The sequence below is a fragment of the Capra hircus genome, chromosome 3, assembly GCF_001704415.2.
Source record: "Capra hircus breed San Clemente chromosome 3, ASM170441v1, whole genome shotgun sequence".
Taxonomy (NCBI): Eukaryota; Metazoa; Chordata; class Mammalia; order Artiodactyla; family Bovidae; genus Capra; species Capra hircus.
Window position 1 is genome coordinate 40,237,467 of NC_030810.1, and position 13,472 is coordinate 40,250,938.

The 13,472-nt window shown below is 38.4% G+C and overlaps 1 protein-coding gene across 5 annotated transcripts in view; it reads left to right on the forward strand.

Moving 5' to 3' along the window:
* The window catches only part of RAVER2 (ribonucleoprotein, PTB binding 2), a 146,424-nt gene that overhangs the window by 37,022 nt on the left and 95,930 nt on the right, over positions 1-13,472 (forward strand). The gene's annotated exons all lie outside the window — the stretch shown is intronic.

The window sequence follows — 13,472 nt, forward strand, 5'->3', positions numbered from 1 at the left end:
TGAGAAATAGTCAAGGTAGTGATTATAAAGATGATCAGATAACTTGGGAGAAGATAGATTATACAGAGTAAGAAGTTAGATGTTTTTAACAAAGGATCAGAAAATTTTAAAAAGAACCAAACAGAGATAAAGAATGTAGTAACTGAAATAAAGAATAGCAGGATGGTGGATTCCTTCTACTACACCAGAAGGGATCAAAAGTAGATTAAATGATAAGAGGAATGAATCAGTGAGCTGGAAGACAGGAATAGAAATTACTGTTGCTTAAGCAGAGACATTACTTTGCCAACAAAGGTCCATCTAGTCAAGGCTATGGTTTTTCCAGAGGTCATGTATGGATGTGAGAGTTGGACTGTGAAGAAAGTTGAGCACCAAAGAACTGATGCTTTTGAACTGTGGTATTGGAGAAGACTCTTGAGAGTCCCTTGGACTGCAGGGAGATCCAACCAGTCCATTCTGAGGGAGATCAGCCCTGGGATTTCTTTGGAGGGAATGATGCTGAAGCTGAAACTCCAGTACTTTGCCCACCTCATGCAAAGAGTTGACTCTTTGGAAAAGACTCTGATGCCGGGAGGGATTGTGGGCAGGGGAGAAGGAGATGACAGAGGGTGAGATGGCTGGATGGCATCACCGATTCAATGGACGTGAGTCTGAGTGAACTCCGGGAGTTGGTGATGGACAGGGAGGCCTGGCGTGCTGTGATTCATGGGGTCGCAGAGAGTTGGACACAACTGAGCAACTGAACTGAACAGAAAAAAGAATAAAAAATGAGATGATTTAAAAGACCTCAGAGATAACATCAGGCACACTAACATTATAGAGATCCCAGAAGGAGAAGAGAGAGAGGCAGAGAACATACTTGAAGACAAGTAAGTGAAAAGCTTCCCTAACCTGAGAAAGAAAACAAACATTCAGATACAGGAAGCACAGAGAGTCTCAAACAGGATCAGCCCAAAGAGGACCACGGCAAGACACTGTGTAATTAAAATGGCAAAAAATAAAGACAGTATAAAAAGCAGCAAGGGAAAAATAGTAAGCTATATACAAGGAAACTCCTATAAGGCAATCAGCTGACTTTTCTGCAGAAACTATGCAGGCTAGAAGGGAGTGGCACAATATATTTAAAGTGATGAAAGGGAAGAACCTACAACCAAGAATACTATACCAAGGAAGGCTTTCATTCAGATTTGATGGAGAGATTGAAAGTTTTACGGGCTTCCCTTGTGGCTCAGCTAGTAAAGAATCTACCTACAATGCGGGAAACCTGGTTCGATCCCTGGGTTTGGAAAGGCTATCCACTCCAGGATTCTGGCCTGGAGAATTCCATGGACTATGCAGTATACCGTATAGTCCATGAGGCCACAGAGAGTTGGACATGACTGAGAAACTTTCACTTTGAAAGTTTTACACACAAGTAGAATCCAAAGCACCAGTTTGGATGGGTTCACAGATATTTTCTATTAAATGTTTGGAGAAGAGTTAACATGTATCCTTCTCAAACTACTCAAAAAAATGACAGAGGAATGAATGCTTCAGAACTCATTCTACAAGGCCAGCATCACCCTGATAACAAAACCAAAGATACCACAAAAATTGAAAAGTACAAGACAGTATGACTGATGAACGTGAATGTAAAAATCCTCAACAAAATATCAGCAAACTGAAATCAGCAATGCATTGAAAAGATCATATAACATGAGCAAGCAGGGCTTATTTTGGGGATGCAAGCATAGTTCAAAATCTGCAAATTAATATGATAAATCGTATTAACAAATTGAAGAATAAAAATCATGACCATCTAAATAGGTAGAAAAAGCTTTTGACAAAATTCAGCATCCATTTACAGCTAAAACTCTCAACAAAGTGGGTATAGAGGGAACAAGCCTCAAAATAATAAAGGCCCTCTGATAAGCCATGGCTAACATCATGTTTAGTGGTGAAAAGCTGAAAGCATTTCCTCTAAGATCAAGACCTAGGCAAGGATGCCCACTATTGCCACTTTTATCCAACATGGTATTGGAAGTCCTAGCCACAGCAGTCAGACAATAAAAAGAAGAAAAACCCAGATTAGAACGGGAGAAGTAAAACAGATGACACCTGTTATCCATAGAGATTTCTAAAGATGCCACCAAAAACCCATCAATATGAATTTGATAGTCTCTTCAAGAAATGCTCAGAAAACTGAACAGCTCTTGTAAAAAAAAGAAATTAGAACATTTTCTCATACCACAAAAAGAATTAAAATGGATTAAAAATCTAAATGTAAGACTGGAAACCATAAGATCCTAGAAGACAACATAGGCAGAACATTCTTTGATATAAATCCTATAGCAGTATTTTTTTTTTTTTTTGGCTATCCCTCCTAAAGCAAAGGAAGCAAAAGGAAAAATAAACAAATGGGATCTAATTAAACTTAAAAGTTTTTGCATAGAGGAGGGAACCATTGATAAAACGAACAGACAACCTACTGAATGGGAGAAATATTTGCAAATGGTATGACTGATAGGTGGTTAATATTCAAAATATATGAACAGCTCATATAACTCAATATCAAAAAAACTAAACAATCCAATTAAAATGGGCAGAAGACCTGAATAGACATTTTCCAAGGGAGACATACAGGTGGCCAAGAGGCAAGTGAAAAGATGCTTAGCGTTGCTAATCTTCAGAGAACTACAAATCAAAACCACAATGAAATATCACCTCGTACTTGTCAAAATGACTATTATTTTTTAAAAAACAAAAAACATCAGAAATATGATGAAAAGGCACTCTCATACAATGTTGGGGATTTGGATTTACACTAATGTAAATTGGTGCAACCTCTGGAAAACAGTGTGGAGGTTCCTCATAAAACTAAAAATTGAGCTACCATATAGTTAGCAACTCCACTCCTGGCTAAATAAAGTGAAAACACTAATTCAAAAAGATACATGCAAACAAAACAAAACAAAACAAAAAGATACATGCACCCCAATGTTCATATCAATGCTATTTACAGTAGCCAAGTATGAGGCAACCTAAGCATCCATCAACAGATGAATAGATAAAGAAGAGGTGGTATATATATACACACACACACACGCATATATATATCAGTTCAGTTCAGTCGCTCACTCGTGTCCGACTTTTTGCGACCCCAGGAACCGCAGCACGCCAGGCCTCCCTGTCCATCACCAACTCCTGGAGTTCACTCAGACTCACGTCCATCAAGTCAGTGATGCCATCCAGCCATCTCATCCTCTGTTGTCCCCTTCTCCTGCCCACAATCTCTCCCAGCATCAGAGTCTTTTCCAGTGAGGCAACTCTTCACATGAGGTGGCCAAAGTACTGGAGTTTCAGCCTCAGCATCATTCCTTCCAAAGAACACCCAGGACCGATCTCCTTTAGAATGGACTGGTTGGATCTCCTTGCAGTCCAAGGGACTCTCAAGAGTCTTCTCCAACACCACAGTTCAAACGCATCAATTCTTCGGTGCTCAGCTTTCTTCACAGTCCAACTCACATCCATACGTGACCACTGGAAAAACCATAGCCTTGACTAGACTGACCTTAATCGGCAAAGTAATGTCTCTGCTTTTGAATATGCTATCTAGGGTGGTCATAACTTTTCTTCCAAGGAGTAAGCATCTTTTAATTTCATGGCTGAAATCACCATCTGCTGTGATTTTGGAGCCCCCCTCCCCCCGCCCCTGCTAAATATATATATATATATACACATACACAATGCAATACTATTCAGCCATAAAAAAAGAATGAAATTTTGCCTTTTGCAGCCACATGGCTAGACCTGCAGGGTCTTGTGCTTAGTGAAATAAGTCAGACAGAGAAAGATAAATACTGTATGTTATTGCTTATATGTGGAATCTAAAAATAAATGAATATGACAAAGCAGAAACAGACTCACAGATATTGAGAACTAACTAGTGGTTACCAGTGTGGAGAGGAAACAGGGAAGGGCAAGATAAGGGTAGAGGATTAAGAGGTACAAACTATTACACATAAAATAAGCTATAAAGATACATTATACAGCATAGGGAAGTAGCCAATATTTTATAATAATTTAAATGGAATACAATCTGTGAACATTTGAATCACTGACATATACCTAAAATGATATAATATTGTAAATCAACTATACCTCAATAAAATGTTAGGCAAAAAATGGAATTTTCATAGGTTTTTAAAATATATATATAATATTGCCAGAGCTTTATGAAGGTTTATAATGAATGTCCTAATGTTATAACATTTTAATGAGTGTTTTGAATTTGCTTAGTATTGTTCATTTTTAATAATATATTATTGGACTTAGTGAATAGATTATGTAATTTGACCTTTAGTTATACAAATTGGGAAAATTGTTCAATTTTTCTGCATGTTTTATATCTGACATTAAAAGCCTAAACTAGATTATTTTCTCTGTGTACATATGCTATGTAAATATTTAAAAACATCTCTTTGAGATGACAAAAAAGTAAAAAAATGTCTGAAGGATGATATAACCATCGTGTGTGTGTGTGGGGGGGGTGTTTAGTCGCTAAGTCGTGATACTAATGTCTGAAGGATGATATAACTATCATATGTGTGTGTGTGGGGGAGGGTGTTTAGTCGCTAAGTCGTGATACTAATGTCTGAAGGATGGTATAACCATCGTGTGTGTGGGGGGGAGTGGTGTTTAGTCGCTAAGTCGTGATACTAATGTCTGAAGGATGATATAACCATCGTGTGTGTGTGTGGGGGGGGGTGGTGTTTAGTCACTAAGTCGTGATACTAATGTCTGAAGGATGATATAACTATCATATGTGTGTGTGTGGGGGGGGTGGTTAGTCGCTAAGTCGTGATACTAATGTCTGAAGGATGATATAACTATCATATGTGTGTGTGTGGGGGGGGTGTTTAGTCGCTAAGTCGTGATACTAATGTCTGAAGGATGATATAACTATCATATGTGTGTGTGTGGGGGGGGGTGTTTAGTCGCTAAGTCGTGATACTGACTCCCAAATTAGCAGGGTTTTTTTTTCCTTTTTTCTGGCTGCACTGGGTCTTCACTGCAGTATAGGCTTTCTCTAGTTACAGCACATGGGGCCTTCTCTAGTTACAGCACATGGGGTCTTCTCTAGTTACAGTGCATGGGTTGCCGCAGTGCTTAGTTGCCCCAAAGCATGTGAGATCTTAATTCCTCAAGCAGGGGTTGAACCTGTGTCCCTGCATTGGGACTACCCCGATGCGATGCAGGAGCCCCTGCTTTCAGTGCAGGAGAATGCAGGAGACTCTTTGCAACCCCATGGGCTGCAGCCCACCAGGCTCCTCTGTCCATGGGATGCTCCAGGCAAGAGTACTGGAGTGGGTTGCTGTGCTCTGCCCCAGGGGATCTTCCTGACCCAGGGTTTGACCCTGTAGCTCCTGCGTTGCAGATGGATACTTTACCTTTGAGCCATGGGGGAACCCTATTGTGTTAGATACTTGAAACTGATATTATGTGTTGATTATACTTCAATTTAAAAAGACTTTGAAGTATTTTTGTCATTAAAATATTATATAGATGCTAGAGCCCTAATGTAGTACTGTTAAGTGAATACCTCTGATAGTATGATAAGAAATTCTGCACTTGTTTTTTGTGACTTAGAAACATAGAAAAGAACACTACAGTTAAAAATGAAATCAAGTTTTTACCTCTCTCTGACTCCATTCCCTCCATCCCTCCTTGCCAAAGGGCAAGCACTAAAGAATTTGGTGCACACTTTCCATCCGTGCCATTCCAGTGTGGTAGTCATTAGAGCTGTTCACAGATTCTTTTTGTTCCTGCCATAGGGTAAATAGTGCTTCCCTGTCTCTCTTTGAAGTTACCAGTGGACGTGTGATTTGGCTTTCGATGAACGAAGTGCAGTGAAAGTGACACGTACCCCCTCCAGGTAGAAGATTTCAGAGCTAGCATGTGATTGACTGCTCACCCCACAACTTGCTAAAGTGATTGAGGAAGGTTGTGTGTCCTCTTTAAACATAGCCCCAGAGTGGCTATGAGCAAAGCCTCTTTCCTTCCTTTCAGCATGGGATATGCATGATGAACAAGGAGGAGAAACCCTTTTGTTTTGTTAAGTCTTTGAAATTGTGAAGTGGTTTCTTATCAAAGCATCCCAACTAATGCCTGAAATTCTACTATATGTAAAGTTAACAGTGTTGTACTTGGTGTTTTTTCAACAACATAAATGGTATTCTATATTTTTCATTTAGCAACTAAATGACCAGATGTGGCATTGTACATATAGCTTTAGTTCATTGATTTAAACTACTACATATTATTGTGTCCTGTGAATTTATCACCACTGATAAATCTGTTCATTACTGATAGGCATTTAGGAAGCTTTAACTTTTCCAGCATTTCAAAAGATACTGCAATGAGTATGCTTTTACTTTCTTCTGATAGACATTGCAGTGGTTTCTCCACAAGTGAGTTACTGGGTTTGTAAGTTATGTTCAACTTCAATGTTAAAAATATTGACAAAGGCTTTACAGCTCACTTTTAGCCAGGGATGGTGCTATTCCTACCAGCTAGGATGATAGACATCATGATTCATGGTTGATTAGAAGGAATATTCAAAAATGTTTTGTTTCAAGTGGAGAAAATTAACTCTAGATTAACAATGCTAAAAATTTTAAAGTGAGACCTGTAAGGATCAAGCTCATTCCTGATAACTTAACCATGACCCAGAAAAAAACCTCAAGAATATTTGTTTGAATATAAAAACATCCAGTACCCAACAAGGCAGAAATTTAGTGTCTGATATCCAATTAAAAATGACCAGGTATGGCAAAGAAGCAGAAAAGTACAGCCCATAATGAGAAATCAATCAAAACTGACCTGGAATTAAACAGTTTATAACTGTGTTTCATATGTACAAGAATTTATAGTAAAAATTGAACATATTAAACAGAGGATGGAAGATGTTAAACATACTTAATCCATACTTTTAGAAATGAAACTACAATTTCTGGGATGAAAAACAGGATGGGTAGATGGGATTAGAGTAGGCAGTGCAGAGGATCAGATCAGTGAATGTGAATACGTGGAAACGGCCGGAATGAAACAGGAGAAAAGGCTATGAAACATGAACAGAGTTATCCATGAACTTGGGCCAACTTCAAAGCCTAATATGGGAGTAATGGAGTCTCTGTATGAGAGAGAAAGTAACACAGAAAAGACATTTAAAGAATTACTAGCTGAAAATTTTCCATATTTGTCCTGAACCCAGAGATCCTCAAAGCTTAACCAACCTTAAGCATAAAACATGAAAAACCTACAATAAGGTACATTTGTAATCAACTTACTTGTAATTAGTGATAAAAAGAAAATCTTAAAAACAGCTGTCCCCACCAAGGACATGGTATGTTTAGATGGAAAAAGATAAATATGACTGCATATTTATTGGAAACAATACAAATGAGAAGACCATGGGGCAACGTCTTTTCTTTCTTTGCTGAAAGAAAAAAGATAAAAAAAAAAGATCACTTAATAAAATTATTAAGACATTTATGAAAGATACTAAAGAAGTCACAAATAAAGTATTCCATGGTCATGAACTGGAAGAATTAACATTGTCCACACTACTGAATCTTAAAGGAAATCAACCCTGAATATTTATTGGAAGGATTGATGGATGAAGCTGAAGCTCGTTACTTTGGCCACCTGATGTGAAAAACCAGCTCATTGGAAAAGACCCTGATGCTGGGAAAGATTGAGGGCCGGGGTAAAAGGGGGTGACAGGATGAGATGGTTGGATAGCATCACTGCATCAATGGACATGAGTTTGAGCAAACTCTGAGAGATGATGAAAGCCAGGGAATCTGGCATGCTGCAGTCCATGGGGTCGCAAAGAGTCAGGCATGACTGAATGACTAGCATAGCACCACCACCACCCTACTTAATGGGAGAAAATATTTGCAAATTATATCTGATAAGGAGCTAATATCCATAATACATAAAGAACTCATACAACTCAATAGCAAAAGAATAATTAAAAACCTGGCAGAGGATATCTAAAGAGACATTTTTCCAAATTAGGTATACAGGTGGGCAACAGATTCATGGAGAGGTGTTCAATATCACTAATCATCAGGGAAATGCAAGTCAAAACCACAGTGATATATCACCTCACACCTGTTAGAATATACCTGTTATCAAAAAAGCAAGAAAAAGTGTGGGAGAGAAGGAATAAAGGGAACCCTTGTACATTGTTGGTGGGAATGGAAATTGATGCAGTCACTATGGGAAACAGAATGGAGGTCTTTCAAAAAATTAAAAATGGAACTACCATATTGTCCAGCAATTCCACTCTGGGATATTAATTTGAAGGAATTAAAAACATTATTTCAAAAAGATATAGGAACCCCCATGCTCATTGCAGTGTTATTTACTATAGGCAAGACATGAAAACTCCCTAAGTGGTTACTGATAAATGGATAAGGCAGATGTCATATATGCATAGACAATGGAATATCATTCAGCCTTAAAAAAGAATGGAATCTTACCATTTGTGATAACATGGATGGGCCTTGAGAGCATTATGCTAAGTGCAATAAGTCAGAGAAATATAAATACTGTGTGACCTCACTTATAGGTGAAATCTAGAATAAAACCAAAAAACCCTGAGCTCATAGATACAGCCAGAGGCTAGGGATGGGGTGAAATGGGTAAGGAGAGTCATAAGGTACAAATTTCCATATAAAATAAGTCATGGGGATGTAATGTACAGCATGATTACTACAAATAACAGTACTGTAGTGTATATTTGAAAATTGTTAAGGAAGTAGATCTTTAAAATTCTCATCCCTTGCCCCTGAATTTTTGTAATTATGTGTGGTGACAGATGTTAACTAGACTTATTTCCCAATATGTACAAATATTGAATTATTAAATACCTGAAACTAATATAATGTTATTTATACATCAAAAACATCCCACGGAATTATTTACCCACCAAAAATATATTTTAAAAGTAAGGATGAGTGAAGATATTTTTTAATCATATAAAAGCTGAAAGAATTAATTACCATCAGACATGCTTTATAAGAAGTATTTAAAGAAGTCCTTTAAGCAGGGAGAAAATGGTGCTAGATGGAAATCTGGATCTACACACAAAAATGAAGAATATCAGATGTTTTCTGTTTGTGTATAAAAACTTTGGTTAATATTCAGTTCTCTTTAAAGATAATGGTTTAAAGCAAAAATAATAACACTATTGTGGAGGTTATAACACCTGTAGAAATGAAATGCATGACAACAATGTAAAGATTGAGAGGGGAGGAATGGAAGTATGCTTTGCAAAGTTTTTGGACTATATGCGGAAAGATCAATATCATTTGATGGTAACTGTTAAGTTACAGGTGTATACTACAAAGCCTGAATCACCCACTAGAATAATACAGGGAAGAAGCTCAGTAATTATATTAAATGACATTGCCTTGAATTTTATTACCTATGGTGGTGTTTGAGGAAACAGATAATAATAGTTTAATAAAAGTGGCTGCAGTTATAAACCTTAAAATCTGAGCTTTCTGTTATAGATAAGAAGAAATAATTGTTTTAGAATAGGATACATCAGATGTTTAAGCTGGTTCTAGAAAAGGCAGAGGAACCAAAGATCAAATTGCCAACATCCGCTGGATCACTGAAAAAGCAAGAGAATTCCAGAAAAAATATCTATTTCTGCTTTATTGACTATGCCAAAGCCTTTGACTGTATGGATCACAATAAACTGTGGAAAATTCTGAAAGAGATGGGAATACCAGACTACCTGATCTGCCTCTTGAGAAACCTGTATGCAGGTCAGGAAGCAACAGTTAGAACTGGACATGGAACAACAGACTGGTTCCAAATAGGAAAAGGAGTACGCCAAGGCTGTATATTGTCACCCTGTTTATTTAACTTATATGCAGAGTACATCATGAGAAATCCTGGGCTGGAAGAAACACAAGCTGGAATCAAGATTGCCAGGAGAAATATCAATAACCTCAGATATGCAGATGATACCACCCTTATGGCAGAAAGTAAAAAACTAAAGAACCTCTTGATGAAACTGGAGAGAGAAAAAGTTGGCTTAAAGCTCGACATTCAGAAAACTAAGATCATGGAGATCTGGTCCCATCAGTTCATGGGAAATAGATGGGGAAACAGTGGCTGACTTTATTTTGGGGGCTCCAAAATCACTGCAGATGGTGATTGCAGCCATGAAATTAAAAGATGCTTACTCCTTGGAAGAAAAGTTATGACCAACCTAGACAGCATATTAAAAAGCAGAGACATTACTTTGTTAACAAAGGTCCATCTAGTTGAGGCTATGGTTTTTCCAGTAGTCATGTATGGATGTGAGAGTTGGATTGTGAAGAAGGCTGAGCACTGAAGAATTGATGCTTTTGAACTGTGGTGTTGGAGAAGACTCTTGAGAGTCCCTTGGACTGCAGGGAGATCCAACCAGTCCATCCTAAAGGAGATCTGGGTGTTCATTGGAAGGACTGATGTTGAAGCTGAAACTCCAGTACTTTGGCCACCTCATGTGAAGAGCTGATTCATTGGAAAAGACCCTGATACTGGGAAAGATTACGGGCGGGAGGAGAAGGGGACGACAGAGGATGAGATGGTTGGATGGCATCACCGACTCAATGGACATGAGTTTGGGTAAACTCTGGGAGTTGGTGATGGACAGGGAGGCCTGGAGTGCTGCAGTTCATGGGATCGCAAAGAGTTGGACATGACTGAGCAACTGAACTGAATGAGAGAAAGAAGTTTTTTGCAGCTTGCCATCAAATTTGTGCAAATAATAGATTTAACTAGTAGAGCAGCCATGGCAAAGGATCAATAAAATTGTGACTTGTGAAAGGATTGGGACCAAGGTTGAATCTTAAAATTTTGGTAGGAAAATGGAAACAGAACTAATTTCCAAATGCCTTATAGTGTTTTCTCTGTAGGGTGACATCTTCCACTTCCACAGGGTCGATGTGAAAAAAGTTGGACTTTTTATTTTAGAGACTTTGTGGCCTTGAAAAGAAATGTAAGAAACTATAGAAGAGAATCAATGACCTCTTTTCCCTACTGCCTGGAGTTTTAAATTTACTTTATTATGTTATATAAATTCTACCACAAAATATCTTATTTGGGTTGAGCAAATGAAGATACCTAAGAAAAGGAAAATGAGAAGTTGACAGTTTTATAATCTATGCATGTATACATTCATCCATTCAGCTGACACACAGGCTCCACTGTGTGTCTGACAGTATGATAGCTGATGGAGATATATTCCATAGTTTAGGGATCTCACAGTTGATAGGATAGCAGACATCTAAACAAAGATTATAATACATTGTGATGTGTGCAATAATCCAGTCAATGTCAAAATACAGAGGGGTCGTAAAACAAGGATTAACTAACTGGAAGAGAGTATCAGAGAATGCTTCCTGGAGATCATGATACATTAACCCCTGGGCTGACTTTGAAAGGCAACTAAAAGATTTGAGTGGCTGAAGATATGGGAGAGATCTTATAGGCAAGGGAATGACATGTACAGATGCTTGAACAAGGTGATACCTAGGGAACTACAAAAAACTCAGTGTCACTGGAGAATAAAGAAGTGTGGTAGGGAAGGGAAGTTTGACAGTTAATGAGGCTGGCATCAGATCAAAAGGGCCTGGTAGGGCACGATAACTATCCTGTGTCTTGGCTTCCTTTTTGATACTAAATTGTTGCATTTTAGGCAGTAGACAGACACAATTAAACTTTCATTTTTGAGAGTTTGCTTTATTGTCATTGAAGGGAAAAAAAGCTAGAAGAATGAAGGAAAGAGGATGGATCTAAGACCTATTTGGAGGGTAAAATTTGAGGATTTCTTTAAGTGAGAGGTAAAGCAGATAAGGTCTCAGGTAGTTCCCAGGTTTCCCATGAGTGTGATGCTAGCAGCTAAGACAGAGAATAAGGGAAGCTGAGCCATGTTGAGATTTTAGAGGAATGGAGAGGATGAAGATCATGAGTTACGTTTGATCATGTGTGAATCAGCATGTGAATATATATGGAACTAAGGACTAGAAATGTAGTTTTGAGAGTTGACAAGAGAATAAGAGGTTTTCTCTGAGCCCCCAGACTAGCCATTTTGCTCTATTTAATTGCTTTCATAGCCCCCCATACTTCTTGGTAATATCATACTTATAACTCTCTGTCTATTCTGTCATCCTCTATTGGATTCTGGGGTCCTTGTTGAAAGGGATCTTACTTGTTTTGTTGACCCCCTCCTTTCCAGTGCCTAACACAGAGCCTGGCACATGAGAAATGAACACATGGGCATGGATGTGAGTGCCCAGGGAAAGGGGCATAGACAGGGATTTATGGCTCAGGGTTGCTGGGTACAGTCACCGGCTGTCACTGTGTGTGCTTCTGCCAGGAAGGAACCTTAAGGATTACTACCTTACAGGTGTGAGTGGAGAAAAATATATCAAAGGAAATGGAAGGAGGAGTGCTTAGGCAAGTATGAAGAAAATCAAGAAGGACTTTATTAAGGAAGTTAAGGAAGGGCATGGTTAACAGTTTCAGATACTCGAAGAATTCAAATCAAATATGAACAGACGAACTTATGAGCTAGATATGAACATAATCAGTGTGTACAAATGATTGTTGACTTGTCTGCTGGTTTTAGCGAAATACCGTTAAATGCTATTCTATGTCAGCATAAGGAAAGAAAGGCATGGCATCAAAATAACTCAAGTCCTTTATAAGGACTTATTGGAAACCAAGAGACAATCTCTCAGTAAGTGCAGCAAAACCATTTTCCCCCTAGTGCTGGAAGAGTTAGCTATTCCTCTGTAAGTAGTTTCCTTGTATGTGGATATCATGTTAAATACAAAATGTAATTCTTTCAATATCAGCATCACACTCACTGTGGAGAGATGCTCACAGCCTGAGAGGCACATGGGCACTAAGGCCAGCTAAGGGAAGGCAGGCTGAGTGAGACGGCGGGCAGGGCTGACCATGCTGTTTAAATTCTTTCTCTCTGGCTCTGTGCATGTTTGCCATGTTGTTAGCTTTGCATTTGGGTAAGTTAGGTACTCCTGCGGGGCACCTTCACTATGTTCCAAAGAGGGAGAGAAGAGGGAGAGGGAGGAAGGTTGAGAGCACGGTGTGTTTCTAATTTGTGGTTTGTGCTGGGTTGTTTCTCTTATCTGGGGTTTTAAATTTTTCTTATAATATTGCTCAAAATCTTATCAGATACACATGTGTGTATGATATTTCATTGATTTAGGATTTTATATTTGTATCATGTTGTAGATTTTACAAATTATCATGTCTATTTGTTGCTTAATGCTGGAACAACTCCATTATGTAGACAGGACATTTTCCCCCCTTTGGTTTGTTCTAGATTCAAACAAGATTTGAAGGTAAGCTACTTGTCTAGTATCGTAATCCTGTGATCTTTTCATACCATATTGTTC